The sequence below is a fragment of the Rhincodon typus genome, chromosome 7, assembly GCF_021869965.1.
Source record: "Rhincodon typus isolate 14 chromosome 7, sRhiTyp1.1, whole genome shotgun sequence".
Taxonomy (NCBI): domain Eukaryota; kingdom Metazoa; phylum Chordata; class Chondrichthyes; order Orectolobiformes; family Rhincodontidae; genus Rhincodon; species Rhincodon typus.
The window spans coordinates 50,798,534-50,826,509 of NC_063338.1; the positions used below are offsets into that span (position 1 = coordinate 50,798,534).

At 41.0% G+C, this 27,976-nt stretch overlaps 1 protein-coding gene across 1 annotated transcript in view; it reads left to right on the top strand.

Annotated features, from left to right (window-relative positions):
- kcnj3a (potassium inwardly rectifying channel subfamily J member 3a) overlaps positions 1–27,976 on the top strand; it is a 258,338-nt gene that overhangs the window by 215,859 nt on the left and 14,503 nt on the right. The gene's annotated exons all lie outside the window — the stretch shown is intronic.

A 27,976-nucleotide genomic window follows, 5' to 3' on the forward strand; every position in this document is an offset into this window, starting at 1 on the left:
TGTTAGAACAACTGGAGTGTTTTCTTGCTGAGGGCATGAGTCCAATTTAATTGTTGCATATCATTTAACTTCTTCTCTGTTTGTTTTCTCTTTTCGTTGATGATGTGTAGTGCCCCAGAGAATTGCTGTTAGTTTTCTTAAGATTAGCCAACAAGTTATTGGATACAAACACAGAAAATGTTGGAGAAACTCAGCAGATCTAGCAGCATCTGTGGAGGGAGAAACAGTGTTAACATCTTGAGTCCAATATGACTTCTTCAGAATTGAAGAACTCTGTTTCTCTCTCCACAGATGCTGCCAGACCTTCTGAATTTCTCCAGCATTTTCGGTGTTTGTTTCAGATTTCCTGGATCCACAGTCTTTTGCCTTTATGCAAGTTATTGGATAGGATGATTATGTTTCTTTCTGCTTCAATTCTTGCTCCAATTGGATAACAATTCAGATTACAAACTGGCTACAGAACAGAAGAATTAGGTTAAAGTATATTAGCAAGAAGTAGGAAGTGATGTTCTACAAGACCCAGTGCTGAGCCAACTGTAATTCACAATTTCTATAAACTCTTTGATTTAGAGTATTTTTAAACAAATGTTTTCTCATAAGATGTGAGCTTCTCTGGCAACCAACGTTTATTGCATTTTCCTAATTTCCCTTGGATAGATGATGGTGTTCTGCTTACTTGAATCACTGTAGTCCATTGTACTGTCAAAGTGATGTTGGAAGTTCCAGGATTTTGACTCAGCAATGATGAAAGAATGGGAAAATATTTCTAAGCCAGAATGCTGTGTCACTTGGAGCAGAAGTTGTAGTTGCTGATATTCCCATGTACCTTTTTCCCATCTCTGTCAAATGTCAGTGGTCTGGGATTTTGAACATGCTGTTGAAGAAGCCTTGACAAATTGCTGCAGTGCATCTTGCAGTTGACATATTCTGCAGTCTCTGTCTGTCAGTAGTGGAGAGAGTGAGTGATATGCAGAAAGTACAATTTGAAAATTTGCTTACGACACCAAATTGGAGAGGTGGGTGTGTTGTAAGAAGGGTGTGTCACAATACGGGAAAATGTTAATAAACAGCATGGTTGTGTAAATGATGACTTGTATTCAATACAAACAAGTGTGATGTGTTGCATTTTGTTTGGAAAAATAGGGATGTGTCTTGGAAAAGTACGAATATCTAAATGTAGTAGAGGACCAAAAGAATTTGAATGTCCAGAAACAAAATCACTAAAAATAACCGCACAATGGGGAGACTGTGGCTATGTGGTACCGTCAGTGGATTAGTGATCCAGAATCCAGACTAATGCACTTGGGGACAAAAACAAAGTTGCTCAAAAAGCCCAGCAGGTCTGGCAGCATCTGTGAAGGAAAAAACAGAGTTAACGTTTCGGGTCCAGTGACCCTTCTTCAGAACAGTTCTGAGGAAGGATCACCAGATGCTGCCAGACCTGCTGGGCTTTTCCAGCAACTTTGTTTTTGTTCCTGATTTACAGCATCCACAGTTCTTTCAGTTTTTATTAATGCACTTGGGGCATTGGTTCAAATCCTATTGTGGCAACTCACGGGATTTTAATTCAATTAATAAATCTGGATTATAACGATAGATTTAGCAATGATAACAATGGCAACCATCAATGATTGTTGTAAAAATTCATGTGCTTCAGTAATGTCCTGTAGGGAAAGATAAATGCCTTCCTACCCTGGTCTGCCCTATTTACCTCTTAACTGTCCTTTGAAATAGCTTGATTCAAGGGCAACTGGTTAGGCATTAAATGCTGACTTTGTCAACGATGCCCAAAGCCCAGGAAAGACAAAAAAAAGTTAAGATCATTAAAAATCAAACAAAGTTCTGGGTTTAATTCTGGAGATTTGGGGAGGACTTTCCCCACTCTAGAAGTGGTGAGAAAGGCAACAGACAAATAATTGAGCTGGTTCGCATCAAAGAGATATCTGATCCTTACCCATCACCTCAGCAATTAAATTCTGGGTAGGAATGCCAAACTAGGGCCCTTAAATGGTCAATGATGGCTTTGATCTTCCCAATGTTTACTTGAAGCTCACTTTAAGATTGAATGATGCATATACAGTGAGATAAACTGAAAGTTTCCAATGTAGAAACACTCATCAGAACTGCAAAAGAAAATTAAAAATGGAAAAGAACACAAGGGAAGATGACAGAAATTCACAGAGGGAAGAGAAAGAATACCCTATACAGTGCTTACATGGTCTACTGGAAATGGTATACTGTTGAAGTAATACTGATTGATTGATTATTGTCGTATGCACCAAGACACAGTGAAAGGTGCGAGCATGAGACAATAGCAAGACCATGATAAAGAAGTGTCACTAGTTTACAAATTGGTTATTGCTCTCAGGCGTCACTGGACCTGAAACGTTAACTCTGATTTTTCTTCACAGATGCTGCAACACCTGCTAAGCTTTTCCATCACCTTCTGTTTTTGTTGTTGTGACTAAAACACAGGCTTGGAAACCCCAATTGACTCACTGGTGAAGAATCTTTTTAAGTGCAGTGACTCTTGGGTAGGTCATCAAAGGAAAAATATTCACAGCTGAAAATCAGAATCAGGAGAGGGTAATCAAGATTTCAGAACAAAGGGTATGAGGATGGAATAGGAGCCAATTGGGACAAGGTCAGTCAGGACTTCAGAGCAAAAGATAATTGAGATGACAGAACGGTGAGTGGAATTCAGTGAATTTTTGCTTGTGTGTTCTTCTCCTCATGTTTTAATTTTAATATTGAGCTTGGACTGGTTTTACAGAAGTGAAATTAAAGATATGCCTCAAAGTACCTGGTGGATTCTTGGAAAACTCATGAATTCCTAGACAGCATGTATTATATGGACAGGTTTTCCCTATCAAAGCAGAAATCGTGCCTGACAAATTTATTAGAATTCTTTGAGGAGGTAACCAACAGTATAGATAGTAGAAGCAGTGGATATAATAAGCCTGAACTTTTAGAAGGCACTTGATAAGGTACCAAAAATTAGGCTACTTAATAAAATAGGAACCACTGGAGTTGGAGTAAGTATATTAGAATGGATAGAGAATTGGCTAATGAATAGAAAACAGAGAACTGAGATAAGGGTATCATTTTTAGGATGGCAACCTGTAACTAGTGATGTGCCATAGAGATCAGTGCTGATGCCACAATTATTTACAATATACATTATTGACTAGGATCAGGAAAATGAATGTACTCTTGCCAAGTTTGCAGATGACACAAAAATAGGTGAGAAATCAAGTAGTGAAGATAGCTCAATGAGTCTGCAGAGAGATACTACTGGTTAAATGAGTGGGCAAAAAACTTGATAGATGGAACATAATGTAAGAAAATGTGAAGTTATGCACTTTGTCAGGAAGAATAGTGGAGATGAATATTGCTTAAATGGAAAAAGATTACAAACAGCTGTAGCAGAGGTGATCTGGCAGTTCTCATGCAGAAATCATAAAAAGCTAGCGTATACATTCAGCAGGTAATAGGAATGGAAATGGAATGCTGGCCTTCATTTCAAAGGGAATGGTATATAAAAATAGAGAGGTCTTGCTAAAACTATGTAAGGCACTAGACAGACCACAGCTAGAATACTGTGAACCATTTTGGGCCCCTTACCTAGGGAAAGATATACTGGCATTGGAAGCAATCTAGAGAAAATTCATTAGGCTGATTCAGGGTATGGAGGGACTTTCTTCTGAGGAGAGGTTGAGCAGGTTCCAAAGGTGTGCAGGCTAGGCCATGCTAAATTGCCCATAGTGTCCAGGGATGTGCAGGCTAAGTGAATTAGCCATGGAAATTGTAGGATTACAGGGCTAGGGTGTGGGTCTGGGTGCGTTGCTCTTCAGAGGGTTCGTGCGGACTCAATGGGCCGAATGACCTGCTTCCACACTATAAAGATTCTGTGATCTAGATCAGGTTGAGATGTACTCATTGGAGTGTAAAAGAATGAGGGGCAACCTAATTGAAACATACAAGGTTCTTAGGGGATTTGACAAGCTAGGTGCTGAAATGTTGTTTCCCTTTGTGGGAGAGTGTAGGACCAGAGGGCGTAATCTCAGAATAAAGAGCCACCCATTCAGCACAGAGATAAGTAGGGATTTCTCTTCTCAGAAGTGAGAATTTATGGAATTGCTTCCCACAGAAGGTTGTCGAGGCTAGGCCATTTAGTATCTTCAAGGTTCAGGTAGACAGATCTTAAATCAGTAATGGAATCATGAGTTATGTAGAAAAGGCAGGAAAGTGGAGTTGAGAATTATCAGATCAGCCATGATCTCATTGAGTGGCGGTGCAGATTCGGTAGGCTAAATGGCCTATTTCTGCACCTGCATCTTCCCAGGACTATCTTAGCACCATACTGATACTAAATTCTAGGGATGAGCTTGAAGCAGAAATAGAGTAAGAACTATCATGCAAACGTTATTCTTATCAGAAGTAATAAAGAGAAATCAATTGGAAATTCCATTTCCTCTGATGTAAGCTCTGATGGGCAAACTTGCTCCTGTTTCTTCAGGGAAATTGCCAAATTGGAGAATTTAATAACCCCAAGCTTACTGTCATTTATTTAAAAAAAACAAATATACTCATCACTCAAAACATTAATTCACAAATGTTTAGGTTTGGAAATTTCTATTTCCAGCAAAGTTTGAATCTGAGTAGCAGTTAACAAACACATTTGCATTAATGATGATAAATGCAGCTTCAAGAGCAAAATATTAACTTGGATATCCCAAAAGGTGACAATTATAGCCAGATTGCCACTCCTCTGCTATTTTTTATGTTATGAAGTTACATATTTCAGGCCAACAATTCTAGCTTCTTCAGAAATGTTTTGCATACTTGAGCTCCAGCAGTTTCCATGCAGGGCAGTCTTGTCATGGCAGCCAAATCACATACTTCTTTCATGCAATAGATGCTGTGTTTTATGATTTAAAACTTCAGCACAACCAGCCAGTTTGACAGCTTCGACGCATGTAATTGTAGCATTAGGATGATGGGTGGTTAAGGGTTTAGGGTGCCAGGTGGACACAATGTGAAGTGGACATGGTGCTAGGAAGGTGATGGAAAGCAGAGGGTAGGTTGGGTTTCAGTGTGGTGTTTTAGGGACTGGTGGGGAGAGGTGTTGCTATATCTGGATGTGGAGGAAGGAGATGTCATTTTCAGTGGGGAGAGGGAGTTGTCAGTTGTGTCGAGGAAGAGGGTAGAGTTGTGTTGAATCGGGTAGGGTGATGGATGTGCCTGGAAAGTGACAAGTGAGAGGGTTGTTGGGTCTGGTGCAGAGAATGGTGTGTTGTGTTAGGTTGGGGGGTTTCATACATGATGGGGTAATAGGGTTCCAGTCCAGGCAGTGGGGTAGTCTTGTCCTGTGGTTAGTTGGTATTGTGTTGAGTTGAGGGGTGTTTTCTGGGGGTGTTGGTTATTGGGAGTCCAGGGATATAAGGTTTCAAGAGAGGTGTAGTTGCTGCTGGTGGTGGGGGAGGGAGTGGTAAGTTGGGAGACGGTCAATGTAATTGTTATCTAAGAATTAGACCAGGTTTCTCAATCCATTGACTCTCCTGGGTAACTATTAACTGAAGCAGTACCCTTGAATTCTGTAACTTTCATGTATTCTTTAAGAGTATGCCAGACCAGCAGAACTGCCTATTGGAGTCTTCAATTTCCTGGGCAGTTACCATGGAATCTGTCACTCGGGCATTCTGCATGGTTCTAATATGCAACTTCAGTTTGTATTGCTGCGAGGACGATCCGGCCATTGAAATATCTGTGACATTATTTCTAATTACATTTCTAATCATGTACTGAGTTTTTTTTTATACTGAGCTCTGTTATTAGTATTCCAGTGCCTATCAGATTCTACAAAGGCTGCATGTCAGTTCATTTTGAATTGTTAATGTTACAAAGGCACTTTATATTGAAGTGCTTGGAATTTCAGTTTTGAATAATAGTGAAAACAGATTTATTGCAAGTTTTGTGGAAATACCTGGAGCAGTCTCTTTAAAGTTCACTGTGGTCATTGGGGAATTTTTTTAACAGGGTTTCATGTAAATCACATGACTGATGATAACAGCTAGCTCTCGTGTAGACCCCTGTTGGGGCTGTTTTTGGATGTTGATGGGACTGGAGAGTTCCTTGTTTTATCTGGTTCAGCTGGAGGAAAATCTTGCATGAACCAGCTGAGTAGGAAGAAAGCCTGGCAAAAATGAGCTGAGTTGGAGGAAAGCTTTCTAAGAACAAAGTACCCAGCTGATCTGTATCATGTTTGAAAAGAACCCTTCTTTTGAGTTCAGGGTGAAATTGATTTAATCTTTTGAAAGAGTGATGAAATAAACAACTCAAATAAATAACTGTTTCTTGTGCAAACTTTATCTTAATGGTGAGATAATGGTGAGTGATTGGTGCCTTGACCACGTCAGCCAAGAAATCAAAGCAACGGACTCAGCAACATTCTACATTTTATCATTTTTCCTTCAAGAATAACCACTGGCCAAAGCACCCTTCTTTATATATATTATATATGTATATATCTCACATACACACCACCCCCTCCTCAACCTGATCTTCCCCTGGGAGTTTCCAAATGAATTTTGTCAAATAAGCCAGTGCTTTGCAGTTGATGTGGTTGGGTATCACTGCATAGTCACTAGAAAAAGGAAAATGTTTCCCAATGAAATACTATGGAAAGTCTAGGTTATAGTACATAATCCATTTTGTGCATGGCCTTCAGAAATTGTCATTTTTTCTAAAAATGACATATAATCTTCAGCATTATGCTAACAACTACTTTAAAACATGATATGCAAAGATTTAAAATATATTTCATTAAACTTATTGTAATGTATGTAAATTTGAAGGTTTGAAGTATTTGGAAAGTAGATAATAGTCATGCAAATAGCATATAGTTAAAGGAAAGGAGGAACTTTTACCAGGAAAATTTACCAGGATGCGAATGAACATTTGGCAATCTGATGAACAATTCCACTTTCATAAATAGCGGGAACACTGTCAGCATTAAAAAGCTTGTGAAAGGACAGGCAGACTGCACCTAAACTAAGAAGGAACAAAGAAACATGTAAGGAGCATTCAGACAGAAACTGGTAACTATTAATGCCAGGTAAGTGGAGGAGAACTAGGCAGTAACTCTGACTATTAAATGGTACAAGGTAATTAGCAGGTGACTATGAATATAGAGATACCATGGGCAGAACTTTAATGTGGTGAACTTCCACCAGTTGGGCATGAATCTGGTTGTTGCAACAGTGGGCTTTGGCGCTAACTCAGCCACCACATTAATATCCTGGTTCTGAACTTCCCTCTCAATCAAAATGTGGACTTCATAATAACTCATACTTCCCTGTCAATTGAAAGATTTCTATTTAAAGGGCTCTGGCAGGGATTAGAATGGTTGAATTCTACATTAACTCCAGAGCCTCAGTGTCCACAAAATGACAGTGAGATGTGGGAAAGCTGTACCCTGATGCCCTTTGGTTGTGGGCTGTGAGGGAATCTACTGAAGTGCTGTTGCCTGTTGATTGGAATAAGAGGCCAAGCTGTCAAACCAAGATGGCGTGGATATGAGTGACTGAGGAAATGAGCAGGAGTGTGGTTCCTTGATCCTGAATACAGGACACGAGGAAGTTCAATAAACCCATGAGAATACGCAGATGCCTAACTTGAGGTGCCTAACCCCACACTGACTTCCCAGGAATTAAGAACGTAAGAACAGGAGTAGGTCATTCAGTCTCTTGAGCCTGTTCCACCATTCAATGAGACCATGGCTGATCAGGGGCCTAATCCCATATATTTGCCTTTGGACCATAGCCCTTAATACTCTTGCTTAACAAGAAATTATGTATCAGATTTAAAATAAACAACTGATCCAGCATTCGTTGCCATTTGTGGAAGAGAGTTCCAAACCTGTACCTCCCTTTGTGTGTATAAGTGCTTCCTAACATCTCTCCTGAATGATCTGGCCCTAATTCTCAGACTATACCCCAGTTCTAGAATCTGCAACCAGTGGAAACAGTTTATCTTTATCTACCCTGTCTTTTTTTCTGGTAATAGCTTGAAAACTTCAATCAGATCACCCCTTAACCTTATCAGAAGAACACAAGTGAGAAGCCTGCTGTACCATTTGGTAAGGGCATGGCTGATCTGATTTTGGCCTCATTTCACTTTCCTTTCTCCCAGATGTCTGTTGATAAAATTAGAAATCCCACTGCCATTTGTCGTAATTGTTGACATATTGTTACCACTAATTGATATGTCAACGCCTACACGACGATGACGTTTTATATCATCCCCTGCCAATTCTATCTTTCACTTGAGCAGGACACAGGAACTGGAACAGGGGGAGGCAGGGAATCCTGAGAGAAATTTGGTCTCTAAGGAACTATATTCTCATAACTCATTTGTACCCTTCACCAACTCAGGTATACACACCTTGCTATAGGCTCCAAAGAAGATAGCCTAGTTGCTATCTGTTAAGGTGCAAATGACAAATGAGACTGAATAGGAACATTTATTGGAGACTGTGACAATAGTGGAGAGGATGTAGAACCCTCAATGCTATGCTGAGCCAATCGCAGATGTTGTAACTCAGGGCTTCGTTCACTGAGAAGGCTTCCCTGGAGCAGCAGCAGAAAAAAAGTGAAGGTCTTTCATTATTTCCAAAAGCACTGTGTGCTATTAGAGAGAAATTAAAGAAGAAATGTGAGTGTAGTAAAGTGCTGCCTAATTCATAGCTATCAGTGATTTACTGGTGGGACATGAGAGTGAAAAGTGAAAGGAAGGGCACATGGAACTGTGGACATTTTGTAAGACACACCCACTTCATATCCCTGTCCCCTCCATCTCACTCGGAGTCCCAGATGATGGCTCCTACCCCAATAAACAAAACTGCATTGCACAGGACTTTCCTACAGCATTCCTTTCTGGGGTCCTGAAAGGACCCACAGCCCCTAGAGTGGGCAAATCAATTGACAGTTCAGAAGAACAATCAGCCTTATCTTTAGGTTTGCTGAAGCCATGTAGCTATCAGGATGTAAACATAATCGGAAAATGAAAGGAAATAGTTCTTCATTGTGTATAAAGATTGACTTGGGTAATGGTGAAAATGTCATTGTTCTAATTTATTGGAAAATGTAAATGAACTGTACACTTTATTTCAGGTTTCTTTTGTTCATTTATCTCCATCGCTGCCTTCTATCGTCCAAATGTACAATAGTTTTAAGAGTATATGAGACGAAGTTGAAAAGGAGCATAATGGTCTGAATAAGACGGAGTTTTCTGACTGAGGGAATGACTAGTGTATAGGAATTGGAAGAGTGGTATGCCCAGCATCCTTGTGCCAGCAGTTTAAAATATTGCTTTTTGAGGACTCCTATTCTTGAGGTTGGCTTTTTGGTTTTTGGGGCTACTTTATCTTTTTCATATTATATCATTCTTTATTGTTTATTCAGTGATGCAGTTTTTAGTAACAATGCTTTATGTATTTGTTTGGCAAATCGGATTTTTGACATTAGAAACAGAATTAAATTAATTCATCAATACCTTCAATAATAATCAACTCTCCATTAAAATTAAAGCCTCAACACGCTCACAAAACATTAATTTCCTAGATACTACAATTGTTCTGTGATTACAAGAGCAGCACCTCACAATTTTTTTCCCATTACATTTAGGGTGGAGACTTTTCTGTTTGTTTACTGCTAGATGTGGAATTTTCCAGGCTACTTAAGGACATTCAGCGGTTCATTTGCCCCCTGTCCGCATGTATTTCTTTGAACATTGATTGTGCCAAATGACTTCACAAACTCACATTATCTGAGACATGTCTAGATGAATCCTTTGTGGATTTCTCTGGAGTTCGGTAGTCAGCTTCTGACATATTGGCCACATCAGGCTCTTCGTCATTCTACATCTCCTCCTCTGTGACTCTAACTGTTCCTTCTCCTCTCGGGCAGTCCTCCTCCTCCTCCTCCTCCTTCAGCAGTTTTAGTCTGCTCTGCATTGAAATGTTACAAATGGCACAACAGACCACTACCACCCTGGAGTACAAATTGAACTGTGCTCCCATATCTGTTCAGGCACCTGAATTGTGTCTTCAACAACACTTTACTTTAGGGTTGCTCTTGTACTTACATGCAATCATTCCCTGTGCATTTGAGGTATGTCACCACACAGGTGTTTTTAATCATATCCTTAGGGAGCTATCCACTCACTCCGTTTGGAGATATAAAGGTCTGTGGGAAATGTGACTGGCATATTGTGAAAAGATTGTGGGAGATTCTAGATACCTTACATGAATGTGCATGAAAAGCCTCTGGTGGTCATATATCAGCTGAACGTAGGGAAACAGAATTTGTAAAAGCCTGTGCCTCCTGAAGCACTGGTTTTCATATTGGTTAAGCTAACTCTTTGCCTGTATGTTTAATGTAGGAATTAATAATATAGATTTAATGACTTGTTTTGGGCTGGAGGTCTGTGCTCATCTTCCGGTGTCCTGTGTATCAACATATGGCTGAGGAGAATTCAGCTGCTGCTTGCTGTTGGTGTTCCTCCTGCTGCTCATCTTGGTGTTACTGTATTTCTCATTCTTCTTCAGTGGTCCAAGGGAGAGCTACTTTCATGCTGCAGTAAAACTTAAAGAATAACAGATCAATATGAACAGAGCAAAAGAAGGATTTAAATGACTGCAAGAAAGTTAGAAATTATTTTAAAACATTCAAAGCATGCTTTGAGAAGCGCTCTGAGCACAAACATTTCGCAAAGGTAGCTATGAACTTTCACTCTTTAAAGATTTTCTGTCTGTCAATTATGAGCAACCACTTCCCACACTTTTGCCTTGTCAATCCCGTCATGTTTTATGTATCAGAATGCAGGCTTAAAGACACAATTAATTGCGTATTTACAAACTGAAGTTACAGATATCTCCACAAGGGTTACCTGCACAGCTACAAGCATGACCTAATAAAGGATAAACGTGACCTGGATAATGTGTATCTGACATGCTAACATTTTTGAGGAACTTAATCCTCTCCATTTATTGCTGGCACCAAAACATGCATCCTTCTCAGCTGTTAAATTTCTAACACTGAATCTGCAATGCTGCTCTGTCACCATGCCATTGCACGTATGCTTTAACCCCAGGAATTCCTATGACTGCATATTACCAGAGTCTGGGCTATTTCAAATAATTGGTGGGTAACTGCAGAAAGTTCAGTACAACTCAGGCACTTTAAATTGGGTGACAGAGATAGGAAATTGGTGGAAGAAGTAACTGACTAATGAGAAGTGCTGATGGGTCAAGAAGTGAAAAAAGGTTTATAAAAAACAGAGTTAGTAAGAACTGCAGATGCTGGAGTCAGAGATAACACAGTGTGGAGCTGGATGAACACAGCAGGCCAGGCAGCATCAGAGGAACACGAAAATTGACGTTTCGGGTTGGGACCCTTCTTCTGAAGCAATTTGTGCGAAGAAGGGTCCCGAACCGAAACGTCAACTTTTCTGCTCCTCTGATGCTGCCTGGCTTGCTGTGTTCCTCCAGCTCCACACTGTGTTATAAAAAACAAATGTGCCTTTAATGGATAGTTTTCAGGGTGGTAAAATTGTTGATGATTGTCTGCTATAAGAAAATTGGCCGTGTCAAATCTGGACCCTACTTCCACCACTTGATATTCGGCATATCTAATTTATGAAAGATGAAGATATGAGATATACTGAGGATACCATACTGGAAACTGTATCATCTCACCCAGTTCTGTTTCCTTCTCTGATGATAGCTGCAAAAGAGAAGGTGAAAGAAACCATAACCTACTTTACCACCCAAACATTAAAGCAAGATATTACTGTCATTATTCCTTAAAAAAAGAGACAAATTAATGGGATTAAAGTGGATAAATCCCCTTAGCATGATAATCTATATCCCACAGTGTCAAAAGAGGTGTTTTTAGAGATACTAGATAAGATGTTCTCTGCAGATTAGAAGGTTGTAAATATAATCCCATTATTTAAAAGAAGGAAAACAGTGTCCTATAGTCCTGTTAGTCTGATATCAGTTGAGTAGAAAATACTAGGATCCAAAATAAATGATAACAGAACACTTAAAAAGAATAGTAGAGATGGACAGAGTCAGCATGAATTTGCAAAAGGAAATCATATTTAACAGATCTGTTGGAGTTTTTTTAAGGCTGTAACTAGCAGTGTAGGTAAGAGGGAACTGGCAGATGTGGTCTATTTAGATTTTCGGATAAATTTGCACACAAAGTTAGGCAAAGAAAAATAGAGCTCATGAGATTGAGGTTAGGATACTGGCATGGACTAAGCCTGGTTAATGGATGGATAACAGAGAGTAAATGGTTACCTTTCAGATTGGCAGGCTATGATTAATGAGGTAAGGTGATGATCAGTGGTTTGGGCGCCAGCTAGACATTATCTATATCAACAGTTTAAATGTAATATATTCAAGCTTGTAGAGGACAGAAAAATAAGCAGGAATGTAAGTTGCAAGGCAAATCAAAGATGCTTCAAGGGGATTTGGGGTGTGAGGTGTTAAGTGAGTGGGCAACAATTTGGCAGATGGAATACAATATGGAGAAAAGTGAGGTTACCCACTTTGGTCAGATAAAAAATATAAAGTATTTCCTAAATGCTTTGAGGCTAGGAAGTGTTGAATGTCAAAGGGACTTGGATGCTCTTGTTCATAAGTCATTGCAAGTTAACATACAGGTAAAGCAAACTGTTAAGAAGGCAAACAAGTGGATATGAGAATAGAAGTAAATATGTCTTAGTACAATTGTATGAAATCTTGGTGAGACTACACCTGGAGTACTGTGGTACTTTAGTCTTATCGAAGGAAAGGTATACTTGCCACAGCGACAATTCAACAAAAGTGCACAAAGCAAATTCCTGGACTGGACAGTGAGGAAAGATTAAATGGGCTGGACTGATCCTCTATTCAATGCAGAAGAATGAGAGATGATCTCATTCAAACATACAAAATCCTTCCAGGGATTGACAGAATAGATGCAGGGAGGATGTTTCCCTTGAGAACAAATTGCTAGAGCATTGACAGACATCTGTATGTTCTCTTTGGCCACAGGTGAGGTCCCAGAGGACTGGAGAATAGCCAATGTTGCCCCATTATTTAAGAAGAGTAACAGGGATAATCCTAGAAATTACAGGTCTGTGAGTCTCTCATTTGTGATGGGAAATTATTGGAAAAATTCTCAGGGACAAGATCTATACACATTTGGAAGCAAATGGACTTGTTAGTGATAGACAGCAAGGTTTTGTGTGGGGGAGGTCGCGCTTCACTAACTTGTTCGAGTTTTTTGAGGAGGTGACAAAGATGATTGATGACGGAAAATTGGTTGATGTTGTCTCCATGAACTTCAGTAAAGTCTTTGACAAGGTCCTTCATGGCAGACTGGTACAAAAGGTAAAGTCACATGGTGTCAGGGGTGGGCTGGCAAGATGGATACAGAACTGGCTTAGTCATAGGAGACAGAGAGTAGCAGTGGACGGGTGCTGTTCAGAATGGAGGGTTGTGACTATTGGACCTCTGCTGTTCTTGATCAGCATAAATGATTTAGAGGAAAATGTAGCAGATCTAATTAGTAAATTTGCGGATGATACAAAGATTGATGGAATTGCGGATAGTGAGGAGAATTATCAGAGGACACTGCAGGATGCGGATCAGTTGGAAGCATGGGCTGAAAAATGGCAGATGGAGTTTAATCCAGACAAATGTGAGGTAATGCATTTTGGAAAGTCAAGTACAGGTGGAAACTATACAGTGAATGGCAGAACCGTCAGGAGTATTAATATGCAGAGGGATCTGGGTGTACAGGTCCACAGATCACTGAAGGTGGCAGCGCATGTAGATTAAGTCATAAAAAGGGCTAATGGCATGCTTGTCTTCATTGGAACGAGCATTGAGTATAAGGATAGAAACGTTATGCTGCAGCTTTATACAACTTCAGTTCGGCCACGCTTTGGAATATTGTGCACAGTTCTGGTCACTAGAGAACCAGAAGGATGTGGATGTTTTGGAGAGGGCACAGTAAAGGTTTACCAGGATGTTGCCTGGTATGGGGATTTTAGCTATGAAGAAAGTTTGGATAGACTGGGTTTGTTTTCACTGGAACACAGGAGGTTGAGGGGCAACCTGATCAACACTTGTAAGATTGTGAATGGCATGGATAGAGTGGAAAGTATGAGGCTTTTTACAAGGGTGGAGGAGTCAACTACAAGGAGAAACAGGTTCAAGGTGCAAGGGGAGAAGTTTAAAAGAGATGTTTTAGGCAAGTTTTTCACACAAAGGGTGGTGATTGCCTGGAACGCGTTGCCAGAGGAAGTGGTGGAAGCAGACACAAAAGCAGCATTCAGGAAGTACCTGGATGAATACATGAATGGGGAGGGAATAGAGGGATATTGATCCTGTAAGTGAAGATAGTTTCAGTGTGGAAGGGAAAAATGTGTCGCCATAGGCTTGGAGGGCTGAAGGGCCTGTTCCTGTTTCGTTTTGTTCTTTGTTCTTTGTTGATTGGAGGGTATAAACCAAAGGACACAATTTCAGAATAAGTGTCAGACCATTTTGGACCGAGATGAGGGCAAATTTCTTCACACAAAGGGTGATGAAAGGTTGAATGGTTTGTTGCAAGTTGAAGAGATAGAAGCTTTTTCAGAGTGGTTGGAAGATAAATAACACAGTGACTCAGGAAGAACAGGTGCCTCTGAGGGCCACAATTTTTCCCACATAGCTTATGCAAAATATAGACCAATGTAATTGACAATTTCTTAATTTAACTGACCAGTATTGTTCCTTTCACCAACAGGCCCCTGCACTCACCCCTGAAATAGCCAGCCAAATTCTTGGCCAACGGCAAGCCGATTTAAGTAATAAAAGAAAGTGTTTCAAATGAATCCCTCACATTATATTTGAAAATAGCACTACAATTCCAGTTTTTTCCAGGCACTGTGACCCATCCATACAACAAGGGTGAATGGCTCTATTTTGTGGACTGCCTTTGCACTCTCTACAATAGCATGAATGTTTTGTTTGTGCCTCATTGACCAATAATTGGCACAGTATTTAAGTTACGCGGTGAATGTCTATTATCTATGTTCTTGCTATTTTACTTACCTAGTTTAACACTATTTTCATCATCATCATAGAATCCCTACAGTGTGGAAACAGGCCCTTCAGCCCAACAAGTCCACACCGACCCTCAGAGCATCCCACCCAGACCCATCCCCCTATAACACACCTAATCTACACATCCCTGAACACTACGGGCAATTTAGTACGGCCAATCCACCTAGCCTGCACATCTTTGGACTGTGGGAGGAAACCTGAGCACCCGGAGGAAACCCACGCAGACACAGGGAGAATGTGCAAACTCCACACAGTCGCCCGATGGTGGAATTGTTAATAATGGCTGTACTGCAGTCGGACGCACCGACCTATAAAATTATATGATTCCCAGATCTGTATCAACTTACAGAATAACAGAATTGTTGCAGCATAGAAAGAGGCCATTTAGCCCATACTATCTGCATCCTCTGTCTGAATGAGCATTATGACTTAATTGCTAATTATAGAGTCACAGCATGTACAGCACGAAACAGACCCTTTGGTCCAATCGTCCATGCTGACTAGATATCCTAAATTAATCTAGTTCCATTTGCCACCATTTGGCCTATATCCTTCTCAATCCTTCCTATTCATATACCCATCCAGATGCCTTTTAAATGTTGTAATTGTACCTAACTCCACCACTTCGTCTGGCAGTTCATTCCATACGTGCACCACCTTCTGCATGATAAAGTTGCTCCTTAGATTCCTTTTAAATCTTTCCTCTCTCACTGTAAACCTATGCCATCTAGTTTTGGACTTCCCTACCCTGGGGAAAATGCCTTGACTGTTCACTCTATCCATGCTCCTCATAATTTTATAAACTTCTATAAGGTCACTCCTTAATGCTCCAGGGACAATAACCCCAGCCTATTCAGCCTTTGCCTAAAGCTCAAGCCCTCCAATCCCGGCAACATCCTTGTATATCTTTTCTGAGCTCTTTCACGTTTAACAACATCTTTCCTATAGTAAGGAGACCAGAATTGAACACAGTATTCCAAAAGTGACCTAACCAATGTCCTGTACAGCCGCAACATGACCTCGCAACTCCTATATTCAGTGCACCGACCAATAAAGGCAAGCATACCAAATGCTTTCTTCACTATCCTATCTACCTGCGGCTCCACTTTCAATGAACTATGAACCTGCACTTTAAGGTCTCTTTGTTTGGCAACACTTCCTAGTACCTTACCATTAAGTCATCGACCCATCTGATGAAGGTCCTGTTGTACTCTGAGGTAACCTTCTTCGCTGTCCACTACACTACCGAACTTACAAAGCATACCTCCTGTATTCACATCCAAATCATTTATATAAATGACAAAAAGCAGTGGGACCTAGCACTGATCTTTGCGGCACACCACTGGTCACAGGCCTCTAGTTCGAAAAGCGACCCTCCACCACCTCCCTCTGTCTCCTACCTTCGAGCCAATTTTGTATCCAAATGGCTAGTTCTCCATGTATTCAATCAGAGAAAGGGTAGGGCCGATCAAGAATTGTATAGGGAATTTGTGCACGGAGCCTACAGAGATAGGAGAGGTCCTTAATGAATACTTTTCTTCAGTATTCACAACTGAGAGGAACCTAGTTGTAGAGGAGGACAGTGTGAAACAGGCTGGTAGGCTAGAGGAGGTCGATGTTAGTAAAGAAGATGTACTAGGAATTTTGAGGAACTTGTAGATAGATAAGTCCCCTGGGCCTGATGGGATTTATCTATGGGAAGCGAGGGAAGAGATCGCAGGGCCTATGGCGATGATCTTTTCGTCCTCACTGTCCACGGGTATAGTGCCGGAAGATTGGAGAGAGGCAAACATCATTCCCTTGTTCAAAAAGGGAATAGGGATAACCCCGGAAATTACAGGCCAGTTAGTCTTAAGTCAGTGGTGGGCAAATTATTGGAAAGGGCTCTGAGAGATGGGATTTATGATCACTTGGACAGGCACAGTTTGATTCATGATAGTCAGCATGGATTTGTGAGGGGTAGATCATGCCTCACAAACCTTATTGAATTCTTTGAAGAGGTGACCAAACACGTGGCTGAAGGTTGAGCAGTGGATGTGGTATACATAGATTTAAGTAAGGCGTTTGATAAGGTTCCCCATGGTAGGCTCATGCAGAAAGTAAGGAGGCATGGGATAGTGGGAAATGTGGCAGATTGGATTCAGAATTGGCTGACCCTTAGAAGACAAAGGGTGGTAGTGGACAGAAAATATTCAACATGGTGCTCAGTTATGAGTGGTGTACCACAAGGATCTGTTCTGGGTCCTCTTCTGTTTGTGATTTTTGTAAATGATTTGGATGTAGGAGTAGAAGGGTGGATTAGTAAGTTCGTGGACGATATGAAGGTGGGTCAAGTTGTGGATAGTGCGGAGGCGTGTCCGAGGTTACAAAGGGACATTGATAGGATGCAGAGCTGGGCTGAGAAGTGGCAGATGGAGTTTAACCCTGAAAAGTGTGAGGTGATTCATTTCGGAAGGACAAGCTTGAAAGCAGAATACAGGGTTAACGAAAAGATTCTTGTCAGTGTGGAGGAGCAGAGGGATCTCGGGGTTCATGAACACAGTTCCCTGAAAGCTGCCACCCAGGTGGATAGAGTTGTTAAGAAGGTGCATGGTGTCTTAGCTTTCATTAACAGAGGCTTTGAGTTCAAGAGCCGTGAAGCTATACTCCAGCTGTACAAAACCCTGGTTCAGCCACATCTGGAGTATTGTGTCCAGTTCTGGTCGCCTCATTACAGGAAAGATGTGGAAGTGTTGGAAAAGGTGCAGAGGAGATTTACCAGGATGTTGCCTGGAACAGAGGGAAGGTCTTACGAGGAAAAGTTGAGAGAGCTGGGGCTTTTCTCTTTAGAATGACGAAGGATCAGAGGTGACTTGATAGAGGTGTACAAAATGATGAGAGGTATGGATAGAGTAGACAGCCAGAGACTTTTTCCTAGGGTGGAGGTAGCTATGACGAGGGGACATAGTTTTAAAGTGAGTGGAGGTAGATATAGGGGAGACGTCAGAGGTGGGTTCTTTGCTCAGAGTGTGGTAGGGGCTTGGAATGCATTGCTGGAGAGGGTAGTGGAGTCGGCCTCATTAGGGGCATTTAAACGGCTATTAGATAGGCATGTGGATGATAGTATAAAGTAGGGGTGGAGGTTAGATAGACCTTAGGATTAGGGTAAAAGTTCGGCACAACATGGTGGGCCAAAGGGCCTGTACTGTGCTGTACTGTTCTATGTTCTATTCCATGTGACCTAACCTTGTTAACCACTCTACAATGCAGAACCTTGTTGAGCACCTTATTGAAGTCCATATAAACAACGCCTACTGCTCTGCCTTCATCAATCCTCTTCGTCACTTCTTCAAAAACTCACTTAAGATTTTCCATGCACAAAGCCATGTTGACCATCCCTAATCACCTTGCCTTTCCAAATACAGGTAAATCGCGTCCCTCAGAATCCCCTCCAACAACTTGCCCACTTCTGTTGTCAGGCTCACTGGTCTATAGTTCCTTGGCTTTTTATTAATACCTTTCTTATTGATGTATATTTTCTCCCAGTTAAGTAATGCTTCAATTTTAAGGTGGTCTTTCTTGTTTTCAAATCCTTCCATGATCTTAGTCCTAATTTTCACTATAAACTCCTCTAGGCCCAATTAATTTTTAAGTTATCTGCACGTCTTTAATTCTGGCCTGTTGCCTTTGATTTTAATTGTTCCACTATTGTTTACCATGACTTCAGCTGCCAAATTTCTCAGCACTGGAATTCCACATCCTGAACCTTTTTGTCCTTTTATCTCTTTGCCTCCTGTAACATACTACTTAAAATCTGCATCTTTGAAAAGGCTTTTGGCCCTCTACCTTGATATCTCCTTATGTGGCTTAGTGTCAAATTTTGTTGTGTAACACTCCTGTGAAGCATCTGGAGCATTTTTTGCTCAATCTGGCAATACTACTTTCATTACATGCATGCTGCCCATGTTTATGTGGGTTGTGCACACGAACTTTGAGCCATGTCATCAAAGGATATTGCTTGTCAAACAGCTGCCCCCTTTGTTTTCCTATGACAGCTCAAATGAAGATAGTAATTCAAAATACTGAAGAATCAAAGCATCATATCAGCCACCAGGATACTAGGCACTAATAAGCGTGATCCACTCTCAATGGTTGTACACCGACCTGGTATTAAGGGAGTGGGATCTTCTTCAGTTATGATAAATTTGGAGTTGACATGTGGCTAATGTTGTGTGATTGCGCTCAATGGTGTCATACACCCCAAGGGAAGCCAATAATCCTCATGAAGCCATGTTCTTGTTCTCCTTCTGCTCTTTGGCAGGAGAAAATGAAACATTGTCAGCTTTCTTTGACCAGAAAATAATTGTGACCTCCTTCACACTACAGTGGTTTGTTAATGATAAGATGTTGCAAATCTCTGCAGCTCTAACCTGGAAGGAGCCTGGTTTCTGAAGGTTGAATTGCATGCTCAGCTTCACAGCCATTAACAAGCAGTAACAACTCTTTCTAGAAGTTATAATTGAGGCTACAGTAGTTGGCACATTTCATTACCCTGTTGATAGTAAAGTACAGACCTCTCATGCAATGTTTCTTATGAGGGTCAGGTCAGAGAACTGCTCCCTGAGCATCGTTGCTCGATATGACCTTCTGCTAAAAGCCTTGCTCCCTATCCACCTCTTGCTGCCTCGTCTAACAGCTATCTTTGTCTGAATCACCTCCCCAGATCCTCCTAGTCATACTGTATTTCGAAGCAAAATTCTTTCTATTACATCCATGTCTCAGAGCAACTAAATTGTGCAAAAGCCTTGAAATCAGGTCAGTTCTTCATCAAATGCCTCACCATAGCCTGTCAATTTTAGTATCTTGAAAATCTCTAGAAATTGTCGAACTCATCAATGATTATAGCAACAATCAGCAGAAAACAATTAGCAATTATCTAAAATAATTGATGATCATTTGTAAATAGTGCTAATGGTGGTGCTTCTTGCTATTGAATGCTGGGCCAGTGCTGCAAAATTAACAGAGGCATGATTTGGAGCAGAGAGCTCTGAAATAGCAGTGCTGGCATCAGTGCAGTATTACACTGTGATTGATATCATTATTTACTTAGACTGCATATTTCTCATGGATGCTTATTATGTGTGTATCATGACCATCACCAATACAGTCTGGCACAGCTAGTGCCTGAAATATGCAGGTGGACCATAGGTATCACTTCTGCAGCTCCAAATAATTAAAGCTTCAAAATTTGGCTGTGATAGCAAGAATTGCAGATGCTGGAGTCAGAGATAACAAAGTGTGGAGCTGGAGGCCTGCTGTGTTCCTCCAACTCCACACTTCAAAATTTGGCTTCTCTTCTTATATTTCACGTGCCCAAACTGCATGTTGTGATTTCAGTTCACATACTCTGTCAAAAATACTCACCTTGTAAATATTAAGGAAGTTGAAAGACAGCTACATGTGAAGTTTGATATCAGACATGTACCAATCTCGATGAACAGTCATGGCACATCTCCTACTCGCTTAGAATATAGTCCTTCACTTCAGTGCTGCAGTTTGAAGTGCACCATCACCTTACATTGTAATGTTGCTACCTGGGCACTTTGCACATAGGAACAGTCATGCATCTCATGGTTAGGACCAGAGTGCATTTCAAGGCTCCTTGCTTACTCTCTGAGTGCTCATTCACTTTGCACATACTTGGATGATCAAAACATCCCTGTCTTGTCTTTCCTTGACTTTTTGCTCTTTGCCACCTCAGTTACAGCTTAAAGGCTCACAACACTTCTGTCTTGCTTTGCTGATTAGCATAGACAGAAAACTAAGAAGCTTGTCACAATTGTCAGCAGTCAAAGGGAGGGCATGTTGCTGTATAACACCATGCTACATCAATCTCATACCCAAGCAATATGCCAGAAGCTTATACAGCAAACACACTGCACGTGCTTAAACCAAATGGGTTAAAGTCTAAGTAGGGAAGTCTTTAGTTCGGCCAAGGGAGACAACCTTCAGTTAAGTCTGTATCACCACAGTCCAGATGGTAGGCTATGGTCAGTTCTGCAGGTCCAGTGCATCCAATCCAGGGAGTTGCAGTAGGTCATTCTGAGAAATGCTCAGAAATTACTTAGGAGTCCAGTAACTCATCAGTCAAGAGGGTAGTAGAATGATGCTAAAAGTAGGTAACCTGTGTAGATTGGCCTTTGAATATTAAAAAACATTTATGAACGTGCACTTGTATCCACAATGGAGTGTCAGCCATGCCACCAATGTGCCCTAATAAGGGATTTTTGTTGGTGCCTGCTTGTGCACTATGAAGGGTAACTCTGGCTGGCAGCACTTGACCAGATGCATGGTTGCGCTTTAAAAATGGTGCCAGCCCGAGAATTCCAGGAAGTCCCAGTAGTGTCAAGTACTTCTGCCTGTGATGAGAGGGAAGATAGGATGAGCAGGTTGCCATAGAGGTGTGATGCATAGGTAATCAGTAGAGTTTTGCAAAATAGCGTGAGCAGCCTTGCTAGGGCTCACAAAGAGAAACCTGCATGAACCGTATCAAAAATGACACTTAGTCAATTTCTGGTAAAATTCGGTCCATAGGCTGTCACAACAGGGAAGAAGGCTATTCAACTGTTGATGTTCATCACTGTACAGGATCAACTCAGCTAGTTCCAACCTAACAACCTATTCCCATAGCACTGCAACTGCTTTCTCTTTAGATAATTAACCATCTCTCTTTTGAAATCCAAAATTGATTTCTGCCTCCACCACACTTCCCACCAGTGTATTCAGATCCTAACCACTCACAGCTTGTAAAAGGTTTCCTTTCTGTAACCTTTGGTTGTTTTGCTATTCACTTTAAATTGATGTTTTATGATTTTCAATCCTTCCACTTGGGGGGAATGTTTTTCCATACCTATCCTGTCTAGACTAGACATGCTTTTGAACACATCTATTAAATTGTCCATCAACTTTCTCTTCTCAAAGGAGAACGCTCTCAGCTTCATCAGTCTATCCACTGAAATTCCTGATGCCTGGAACCACATGCGTAATATTATTTGTGCACCTACCGTAATGCCTTCTCATTCTTCCCAAATTGTGATTGTTAGAATTAGAAACAATACTCCTATAGAGGCGGAACCTTTTTTTTATAAAATTCATTATACCTTCCTTGCTCTTGTCCGATATCCATTTATTTATAAAGCTCAGAATCCTGTTTGCCTCATTAACTGTATTCTTAACTATTACAATTTTCAGCTGTTTACGTATATACAACCCCAGGTCCCTTTGACCTTGCTCGTATAAAAGAGTTGCGTCCCAAATTGTCTTTCCTTCTTCATTCCACAAGACTGTATCATTTTGCACCACAAGGTCACAGAATCTTTATGGCGGATAAAGAGGCCATTCAGCCCACCATACCTGCGCTGGCTCTTCACATGAGCATCGTTTACCTTTACCAAAAACTTGTTTTTCTCCTCCATACCTTTGCATGTTATTTTTATTCAAATAATCATCCAACGGCCTCTTGAAGGCCTCATTGTACCTGCTTCCACCACACTTCCGCACAGTGCATTCCATACCTTAAATGCTCGCTGAGTGAAAATGTTTTATAGTCATTTCACCCTTGTTTCTTTTGCAAATCACATTAAATCTATGACCTCACATTCTTGTTCCTTTTTATGGATGGGAATAGTTTCTCCCTGTCTACTCTAGCCAGCTCATTCATGATTTTGAAAGACACTGTCAAATCTCCTTTTAGCCATCTCCTCTCCAAGGAGAATATTCCCAACCTCTTCAATCTAAATAAAAAAAACTTCTCATCCCAGGAAGCATTCTCATAAATGTCTTCCATGCTGCCTCCAATGTAATCACATCCTACCTATACTATGGCAACCAGAACTGTACACAGCCCTCCAGCTGAGGCCTAACAAGTGTCTTGTACAGGTTCAACATCATCTCCTCGCTCTTGTACTCTATGTCACTTTTAATAAAGCCAAGGATACTGCAAGGATATTTACTAAGAGGTAGATAAAGGGGAGACGTCAGAGGTTGGTTCTTTACTCATAAAGTGGTGGGGGCGTGAAATGCATTGCTGGAGAGGGTAGTGGAGTCGGCCTCATTAGGGGCATTTAAGCGGCTATTATAGAGGCATATGGATGATAGTATAAGGTAGGGGTGGAGGTTAGATAGACCTTAGGTTTAGGGTAAAAGTTCAGCACAACATCATGGGCCAAAGGGCCTGTACTGTGCTGTACTGTTCTATGTTCTATGTTCTACTGCTTTCTCACTTGTCCTATCATTTCCAATGATCCGTGCATAAATACACCCAGATCCCTTTGCCTCTGTATCCCGTTTAGAATTGTACTCCTACTTTGTAATGTCTTTCAACGTTCTTCCTATCAAAATACATAACCTCACACTTCTCTGTATTGAAATTAATCTGTTATTTATCTGCCTACTGCACCAACTGGTCTACATACTTCTGGAATTCTACCCTGTCCTTCTCATGGTTTGCAATTCTTTCAAGCTTTATGTCATATGTCAACCTTGGAATTGTCCTTTGCATGCCACAATCTGGATCATTAATAACTTTCCTCATAAGTTGTTTGTGCAGCATAGTATCAAGCACCTTCAGAAAGTCCATTCACACCATATCAAGTGTTCCTCTCATTGAAAATTTCTATCACCTTTTCAAAAGATCTCCAGTGATTTTGTCAAATACCATTTCCCATTTAGAAATCCATGTTGGCTTCTCTTCATTTAAATACACCTGCATGTATCTGTCTATTCTATGTTGTCTTCTTTTTTTCCTTTATTCATTCACAGGATGAGGGCATTGCTGGCTAGGCAGCATTTATTGCCCATTCCTAATTGCCCAGAGGGCAGTTCAGAGTCAACCACATTGTTGTGGGTCTGGAATCACATGTAGGCCAGACCAGGGAAAGATGGCAGTTTCCTTCCCTACAGGGCAATAGTGAACCAGATGGGTTTTTCCCCAACAATCGGCAATGGATTCACAGTCATCATTAGACTCTTAATTCCAGATATTTACTGAATTCAAATTCCACCATCTGCCATGGCAGGATTTGAACCCAGGTCCCCAGGATATTACTGGATCTCTGGATTAACAGTCTAGTGATAATGCCACTAGGCCATTGTCTCCCCTTAAAATCTATTACAATCCACTTCACAATTCCAAATACTTCTAGGTATTATGCAAGGCTGTGTACTGAAAATCAAGAAAAGATCCCATCAGGCTATACAGGAGGTTCTGGAGGGCAAGAGTTTATAGACTTTGCTGTTATTTTCTCCAAATGAGCAAAACTCAGTGACACCATTGAAACAGCATGTTCAGAGTTTCTGTAACCAAACTATGTCATCTGCTGGAACAGGACTTGTGAATTGAAGGGATGGGTGGACATCCTAACCTATTAGACATCAAGGTGGTAGCTGCATTTAATTTTTATGCAACTGGTGGGTCTAACCTAAACTGGAAATGGACCAATATCTTAGCAGGGAGATTTGCTCATTCCATTAAAGGAGATTTTATACTGATAGAGCGGAGGAGTGGAGGAGTTATAAATAGCAGTGAAAACAGAAGGAATTATGGGGAAAGTTCTGAATGTTTGGACAGCATGTCAATTAGAAAAGAAATACAAGAGAGAGTCAGAGCATGTAGTAACTCTGAAGAACTAAATTGTATTTATTTCAAGACAAGGCATCATACAGGTAAGGCTGTTGAACTCAGTTCTGGTTGCCATTGTATACGTTGGATTTTTAAGAACATGGGATTGGGACGTCATAGCTATTACAGAAACTTGGCTGAGAGATGGACAAGACTGGCAGCTCAATGTTCCCAGTTTTAGATGCTATAGGAAGCATAGAAAAGGAGGCAAGAAGGGAGGGGTTGGGTGGCGTTCTTGGTTAAGGAATACATTACTGCTGTAACTAGGGAAGATATTTCTGAAAAATTGTTGAGTGAAAATACATGGGTAGAAATTACAAATAAGAAAGGAAAGATCACTTTGATGGGATTGTACTATAGGCCCCCCCAATAGTAACAGAGAAATTGAGAAATAGCTATATAGGGAGATTTCAGTTACATGTAAGAATAGTAAAGTTGTAATAATGGGGGATTTTAAATTTCTAAACATTGACTGGGGCTGCCATAGTATTAAAGGTTTGGATGGTGAAGAATTCGTAAAATGTATTCAAGAAAGTTTTCTTTATCAATATGTGGATGGTCCTACTAGAGAAGGAGCAAAACATGACTTTCTTTTGGGTAATAAGTCAGGGCAGATGACTGAAGTAAAAGTGGGGGAACACTTTAGGTCTAGCGATCATAATTCTATTAGTTTCAAATGGTTATGGAAAAGGATAAACCTTCCATAAAAGTTAAAGTCTTTAATTCGAGTAAGGCAAATTTTAATGGTATGAGACAAGAACTTTCAAAAGTTGATTGGAGTAGACAGTTCGCAGGTAAAAGGACGTCTGATAAGTGAGAGACTTTCAAGAGTGTGATATTGCGAGTTCAGAGGCATTTTGTTCTTGTTAGAATGAAGAGTAAGGCTGGTAAGATGAAGGAACAATGGATGAATAAAGATATTGAGCTTCTAGTCAAGTATAAAAGAGAATCTTATTTTAGATATAGAGAGCTTGGTTCAATTAAATCTCTTAATCAATATAAAGAGTATAGGGGCATTCTTGAGAGCGAAATCAGGAAGGCGAAGAGGGGATATGAGGTAAAAAGGCAGATAAGGTTAAGGATAATCCAAAGAGATTCTACAAATACATTAAGAACATGAGGGTAACTGGAGAGAGCATTGAGCTTCTTAAAGATCAAGGAAGTGGTCTTTGTGTTGAACCCCAGGGGATGGGAGAGATACTAAATGAATATTTTGCATCAATTTTTACTGTGGAGAAAGAAATGGAGTCTAGGGAATGCAGAGAAATAAACTTCGATATAGTGTAAACTACACGTGAAGTGTATCGGGTTTAGCCATTGTCCGAATATATTAGTTCACTTACCCAGCAGTCTCCGTGTCTGCATTTGCTTCTGCTCTGCCTTCACTCCACCTATTCACGAGGCAAGTATTTTATACACGAACTTACCTTCCCAGCTGCCCCCGGCTCACACTCTCATGACTCCTGCCACTGAAATAGGAGTCGTGAGAGCGCGACTCACGTTGTTTCTGATTTCCAACATCCAAAGTTCTTTTGTTTCTGTTTAGGAATTAATTGACACTAGCTTCCAACAGATCTGAGTTGGGTAAAGATGTCAAAGACATTATTCATTGTAGATTGATTGCTGCTCCAGAGGCAAGCAGCTCGTGTTTAGTTCATTCTTTCCTCACATTTCTTGTTGTTTAATAAAAGTTAACATTGACAACTGTTAGAAGGCTTCGCAACATCTGATGGTCCCACAAGCAATGACAACCTGCTATGTCATGATGGGTGTAAGGGAAAGACTTTCAATTCTTCAGATAGGTTCCTAACATCATATGATGCTAAAAAGGGATAGCTTCTGTACTTTAATTCTTGTAGATACAGCTAAAATGACAGCCAGAGGTCATGGTTTAAAGCACTAATACATTTACAAATGTAATGTCTTATTTTGCAAGGGAGTGTCATTTATGCCACATATGTGGCCTCAGGAGATTTTCTTTCTCCTTGCCCTGGCATTACGTTTCGGAGCAGTTCTGGGATCTGGTGCAGAGGGAACCTTACCGAGAGTAGAGCCTGTTGACCTTGAAGGTTTGGGCAGAAGACCTCAAAATCAGTTATGACTAGTAGGCTCCAGACATGCTGAGAATGATGTACCAGATGCAGGCTCACTTTCCTTCAGCTGAACTTCAGTAGGCCTGGAAGGTCTGACATCTCTAGAGTCTCCTGAAGGGTGTGTGTGCGTGTGTGTGTGTGTGTGTTTCCTGCTCCTTCTGGGTGTTTGTCGGCATCACCCTCCTCTCTTCTTGTAAGGAAGGGGCACCTTATCTTTCTGTCTCCTTCCCATTGCTGCTGCGCACAATGGCTATAACAAATGGAATATATGCATCTCCAGTTGCCACTGAGCATTCTGCAGGATGTAATTTTCCATGGCAACTGCCAATTTGTGCCTAGAGTCAGCCAGACAAACGTTTACCAGAGCCAGTGCACAGTACTGATAACATTGGTGGTCTCTTCTAAACTTTGATCCAGTTCAACAAATGTCTTCGACAAATGTCCCATGTTTGTTTGTGCAAATTCATGGAGTTATTAATGGCTGATACCAGGGGGTCCTCTTCTGCCTGGGGCTGAGTAGGTGCCTGCTGTCTGGCAGCCTTTTGAGTGCCATTGACCTGGGCTGTTTCTTTCTTGACCAACGGCAAAGACATCCTAGTGATGATATCACCAGAACATGTTTGCAGATCTAAACTAGCTAAAGTACCCACTGGGGTTTCAATATCCAAGTTGATGGGGGTTTAGGAAACACCCTTACCAGTGAATTTTCTAAGGTACCTGTATTTGTGCCTCATAGATGGAGGATAAGTTGATGTGCAGAGGGGATGGTCTCTCACAGATGAAGGATAGATATAGAAATAGATATAGATTTCAACAGAGTGGAAACAGGCCCTTTGGCCCAACAAGTCCACACTGACCATCGGAGCATCCCACCCAGACCCATCCCCATATAACCCACCTAATCTACACATCCCTGAACACCATGGGCAATTTAGCATGGACAATCCACCGAACCTGCACATCTCTGGATAGTGGGAGGAAACCAGTGCACCCAGAGGAAACCCACACAGACACGGGGAGAATGTGCAAACTCCACAAAAACAGTCGCCTGAGGGTGGAATT